The sequence below is a fragment of the Scyliorhinus torazame genome, chromosome 9, assembly GCF_047496885.1.
Source record: "Scyliorhinus torazame isolate Kashiwa2021f chromosome 9, sScyTor2.1, whole genome shotgun sequence".
NCBI lineage: Eukaryota > Metazoa > Chordata > Chondrichthyes > Carcharhiniformes > Scyliorhinidae > Scyliorhinus > Scyliorhinus torazame.
Window position 1 is genome coordinate 259,875,064 of NC_092715.1, and position 6,186 is coordinate 259,881,249.

The 6,186-nt window shown below is 44.5% G+C and overlaps 1 long non-coding RNA gene across 1 annotated transcript; it reads left to right on the top strand.

The window, feature by feature from the left end:
* Positions 1-1,871: 1,871 nt before the first annotated feature.
* Positions 1,872-2,894, top strand: LOC140430099 (uncharacterized). The gene is made up of 2 exons (XR_011949328.1): positions 1,872-2,207; positions 2,658-2,894. It is a non-coding gene; the product is annotated as an uncharacterized lncRNA (long non-coding RNA).
* The last annotated feature ends 3,292 nt before the right edge of the window (positions 2,895-6,186 follow it).

Here is a 6,186-nt window from a genome sequence, read left to right on the forward strand (position 1 = left end):
GTGAAAGCAATTTTGGCGTCGGCAATCGGAGAATCCCGCCCACTAGTGTTCAATTCAGGTCGCCACACTACCAGAAGATGTGGAGGCTTTAGAGAGGGTGCAGAAGAGATTTACCAGAATGTTGCCTGGTATGGAGGGCATTAGCTATGAGGAGCGGTTGAATAAACTCGGTTTTTTCTCACTGGAACGACGGAGGTTGAGGGGTGACCTGATAGAGGTCTACAAAATGATGAGGGGCATAGACCATAAGACATAGGAGCGGAAGTAAGGCCATTCGGCCCATCGAGTCCACTCCACCATTCAATCATGACAGAGTGAATAGTCAGAGGCTTTTCCCCAGGGTAGAGGGGTCAATTACTCGGGGGCATAGGTTTAAGGTGAGAGGGGCAAGGTTTCGAGTAGATGTACTGTCATGATATCCACATCAGCATATCATGGTGCAATCACACACACACTGATGGACTGGTAGTTAGACCAACCAGCACACACACAACATCACAGCCATTCATCAGTGAGAGCACACGCACTATAAAACAGGGAACACCACAGTTCCCGCTCATTCTACCAGGAGATAGCTCAGAGCACACAGTTCACAGCGCGCCACTCAGACATAGACCATGTGCTGAGTGCCTCACTAAGATAGTGATAGGGCTGGGTCCACAGGTTAGCTGGTGAAGCACGAACCTCAGCCAGCAGTTAGTAGTTGTTATTGTTTAAGACAATAAAACAGAATTGTACCATCTACAGCCGTGTTGGATCATTTGTGCATCGGAACACCCAACACGACATGTACGAGGCAGGTTTTTTACACAGAGGGTAGTGGGTGCCTGGAACTCGCTACCGGAGGAGGTAGTGGAAGCAGGGACAATAGTGACATTTAAGGGGCATCTTGACAAATACATGAATAGGACGGGAATAGAGGGATACGGACCCAGGAAGTGTAGAAGATTGTAGTTTAGTCAGCAGCATGGTCGGCATGGGCTTGGAGGGCCGAAGGGCCTGTTCCTGTGCTGTACTTTTCTTTGTTCTTTGATCTTTGAATTGCATGCAATTTGCGTTCCCGTTGGGAGCGCCGTTTGATCCGAGATTCAGGACATGTAACTAGGCCAGCGCTTTGCCAATATGAATTGGAAGCAATTCCCATCTCCACTGGCAGCGGATTCGTTGTGCCCAGAATGACAAGCTAAAGCTGCTTTTAAGCGCTCCACTGACCACAGACATTAATTCCAACCAAGAAGATGGCTCAGAGAAATCTGTCCCCCTGATTACAGGCGCCTGAAATAGACCTCATGCCAATGGAAGAGGAAGGACACCCTCTCCCAGGGTGAGCTGCAGACTCACACCCACTCTCCTGAATAGTGCCTGGGAGGTGGTGGCACAGGCAGTGAACATCACCAGGAGGAGACAGCTGGTGATCCTGAGGGGGTGGGTCTCACTGGCAAGGCCTCCACTTTGAGAGGGGCATTGTGCCAGGTAAGGTTCCAAGGGCCACTGTTCTGGTGTCCTTTGGTTGAGGTGAGCTCTGCCAATCTCCTGCTTCCTCTGTAGAGGGGCTGCACTTCTGAAGAGTGCCAACACCTGGGTGGGCTAGGCCATACTATTAATTATACTGCTGGGTTATGAGGGTTTCCGGGAAGGGGCGAGTGGGGGGTGGGGGGGGCTCGGACATCACCAGAGGCTCTCTGAGAATTTACAGGACACAGTCAGCAGTGTACACAGCCAGTAGACTACAAGTTGCAACAAAGGGGTACGTTAAATCATATACTGCAGCAATGCTGGTCTGAGCCAGGCCACCCAATCCCGAGGGGGACACCCCGATTGCGCGGACCTAGCACCAAGTCATTCCCCCGCTACTCCCTGTAGCCCAGGCAGCCAGCACTCAGTACACCAGACAAGTTTAGAGAGAGAGTTTTCTTAGACTCTCAATCCTCCACCCCCGCGAACAGCCGTGGTGCCCAGGCCCCGCTTGTAAATACTTGCACCAATTAGCACTCGCGTGACCGCGGCCTGAGAGGAGTGGAGCATGGTGGAGGGGTGGAACATGCGTTGCCCAACCCGATAATGACATTCAAAGCCATTCAATTGCCGGTTTTGCATGGGTCTGCTGGGACTGCGTGTGAACTTCATTAATACCGCCAGTGGGAGAACACAGTATCGGAACAAAATCAGCACTGTTCACAAATCACGCATGATGTTTGCCTTACCAGGTATTCTCTGACCGATCGCAATCCCAGTTGCCGACATCAGGTGGCGGAGAATCCTAATATATATATATATATATATATATATATATAATTATAGCTCTGTAACATATATAGCATTATAATATTTTGTACTTATAGTATATAGCATATTTTATATATAATATATAATATACAATTAACAGCCCTGTTTAAATTCTGCGTGTTGTGTATTGTACTGAGTAAAACTAACACTCCGCTGCAGGCAGCCATTATTGAACTAACTTTATTTTCCCTCCCCAGTGGAGGACATTATAGCAAAATATTCAGATGCACTGCCCTTCAGTATTTTAATTGCAACATTAACCCTTTTAAAAAGTAATGAGATAACACTGAAATATTGAAGAAATCTTTAGATTTCAGCATAATTTCTGAGCGCCAGCAGATTTTCATGATCTTTCTTTGTTCAATTATTAGAACCGAGATACAGAATTTTACCAGAACTGAAGAAAAGGCGATTAGCCTATGAAAAGGTTCCTGGAAGAATTGATGGGCAGACTCGCCTTGTATTCTCTTAAGCAGCTTGTGAGGGATGTTCAGTTTTTCTTCAAAATCAGTTTTAAATTGATAGTTAAGCTATGCGAAATTAAACATCAACAGATCTTACCAGCTCGATGTATTCTATTGTGCAACTAATTAAAATATTATTGTTCATTTGTATTCTGAATCATTTTACAGTAGTCACCATTGACATTCATGATATTGGTCATCCACTTTAACTTCCTCCTTAATGCCACATTAAGGTTGCGCAAATGAAATGTAGTAAATGTCACAAGAAGTCATAATCTTTTATGAATACTGTTGCCACTTATTCCTTAGCTGTCATTGAGGCAGTAGGTGCATAATCATTGCAAAGCTCATCCCAGTGTAATGCAACTCCCAAAAAGCTTTGAAATGTGGGGAAAAAACTTGCAGAGCAACTTCCCTCGTTACCCCACTTCTACTTTAGCAGGGTACTCAGCAAAGTTAGAAGGCAACAGCAAACCACTACAGTACTTTTCCAAGCATAATCATGGACCAATCTACTGGAAGTCTTTGGTTGCCAGCCCCCTCTTGGGGCATGCTACCAGATGGAGGATGCTGCAAAGTTAGGGTGAAGGAGATTTGGAAAAGCAACTCCAAACTTGGCTGTGTTATTACAACCAGGACTCCAGCTGCAAACAGCAACATCTCATCACATACCTGCCCAGCACTCCTCGGACCAGCTATCCATCGTCTTCAGCTCTACTTGTACTATCAGCTCCCATTCCTCACATTTTTACAGCCATGATTGTTGCAACTATACAAAGCATTGGTGAGACTGCACCTGGAGTATTGTGCACAGTTTTGGTCCCCTTATTTGTAGAAAGTTGTGGTGGCATTGGAGGCAGTTCAGAGGAGGTTCACCAGGTTGATTCCAGAGATGAGGCTTTGTCGTATGAAGAGAGATTGAACAGTTTAGGCTTATACCAGAGCTGCCAACTTTTCCCAACAGAAATCAGTATTCCAGATACCAGAAATCAGTATTTTGGCAGTAAATCAGTATTTTCATTTCAAAGAAAAAACACCCACCAATCTGAAGTACAGCTTTACACCTTTATTGCACAAATCTAAAACACAAATGGAAAATGCAAATCCAATGCTTTTACATTCATGTACAGGCACCTCGATGTGAGACCGTGCGAAGGATCACATGACATGCATGCGCTGTATAGTGCAGGGGGTGGATATGAGAGGGGGCAGGGCCCTGTCTTCCAGCAGCCGTTGGCAAGAAAACCAATCGAAGCGTTTCGGGAGGAATGCATTCACTGCTTCACTGCGGCTTGCCAATCAGCTCCTCTTCTCACCTTCCCCTCGACCCCACAAAGCAAGCCAGCCAGCCTTCTGCAGGGAGCTGCCTTTTAGTATTCTTTTCCTTCCCTCCCCCAAACAATTCAACTCACTTAAATACTCTCCTTCAGTACATATTTTAACGCGAGAAATTATATTGCCGTATTCAAGCAGAAATACGTATGAAATACGTAAAATCCGTGCTAGTTGGAAGCGCTGCTATACTCTAGAGTTTAGAAAAATAAGGAGAGATCAAATTGAGGTATGTAAGATGATAGAAAGTATGGATAAAGTCGACGTGGAGCGACTGCTTCCTCTTGTGGGACATTCCAGAATGAGAGGTTTTAGGATAAGAGGTAGCAAATTTAAAACAGAGTTGAGGAGAAACTACTTCACCCAAAGGGTTGTGAATCTGTGGCATTCACTACCCAGAATGCGGTGGATGCTGGGACAGCGAGTAAATTTGAGGAGTCAGACAAATTTTTAATTGGTAATGGGTTGAAGAGTCATGGAGAACGGGCAGGACGGTGAAGTTAAGGCCAGGATGAAATCAGCCATGATCGAACGGCGAAACAGACTCGATGGGCCAAATGGCCTAATTCTGCTCCTATATCTTATGAACTTATGGTCAAAGGAATTGTTGGAAATTATTGAACTAATCCTTTGGAAGAAGAATCTCCAGCACTTTCGTCATTCAAGTCACAAAACGACATGCGATGAGTAAGACTAACATGCTCAGCTGCAGGCAACCATTATTGAGCTAACTCTATCTACACATCCTTAAAAGAAGAGGGGGTAGAACTTACAACATACTACATACCCTCCCAACAACACCCTCCCAACAACAGCAGTAACTACACATCAAAGTAGCTTGCAGCATTTTAAAAGATTTAAAATGGAAGATAGGACCCGCATAATTGCAAGTTAAGTGCATCTCTGACCTGGTTGTGTATAATGTGTACAAAAATGTACTTTTTTTGCGCTCCCTACAGCTATTGAAACTGGTCAGGGATTTGCAAGAGTTGATAGTCTAGCAAGATCAGGAAGGTAATGAATGATGATGAAGAGATGGAGTAAGCATTAAGCTTTAGTGTTAACTACACAAAACATGTTTTTGCATTGAGAAATTAATGTGCGCTTCATGGAAGGCTGATTTAGAAATACTGAGTTTGTCTGGGGGATGGCGTTGCTGTGGGAGAGAGTGAGTAATTTGTAATTACAAAAATATCAGGCTAGCGAAATGCAAATGTCGTCCTTGTGTTTAAATAATTGCCATGGTGTGAGTCCTATGCATGATCTGATGGTGACTGGATCCTTTTGTTTGCTGTTATCAATGCAGATGTGCAGCATGACTCATAAAAGGAAGCGAGTCGGGGTGTTAAATTAAAACCTCCCGACGATACATTTAAAACTGAGTTGCGTGTAAAGTACAATCTGTTTCATTCATATTTCTGCTACAACAGAATTTGAAGTGTATCTGCAATACACTGATGTGTCAGCGTCATAAAAAAAGGACAGGTTTGCATTTAGATATGGATCATCTCTCTGTCAGGAATCAAAACTGAAATGATGCCACATTCCTAGTTTTAACAAAGTGTCTACAGAAGAAGTTCACCAATCTTTTATACTTCTGGATCTGCTTACGTCTTTGCAGTTTTATGCTTTTATTTCAGATTTCCACTATTTGCACTTTTAAGTGACCACCTTAAAATCGTAGAAAAGTTACAGCACAGAAGGAGGTCATTTGGCCCATCTCAGCCATGCCAGCCCTAGGATACCCTTTCTAATCCCACCTTCCTGCATAGCCCTGAAGCTCAAGAGCACTTAAGGTGCAGGTCCAGGCGCCTTTTAAAAGAGTTTCGGGTCTCTGCCTCCACCACCAACTCAGGCAGCGATTTCCAGACTCTCACTACCCTCTGCGTAAAAACGTTCTTCCTCGTGTCCCCTCTACACCTTCTGCCACTTATCTTGAATCTTACATCCCCTGGTTCTGGAATTTTCCACCAAGGGAAACAATTTTATCCTGTCCACTCTATCTCTTCCCCTCATAATTTTGTACACCTCAATTAAGTCACCCCTCAGCCTTCTTTGTTCCAAGGAAAATAACCTCAACCAAAGTAGGGGAGTCTAAAACTAG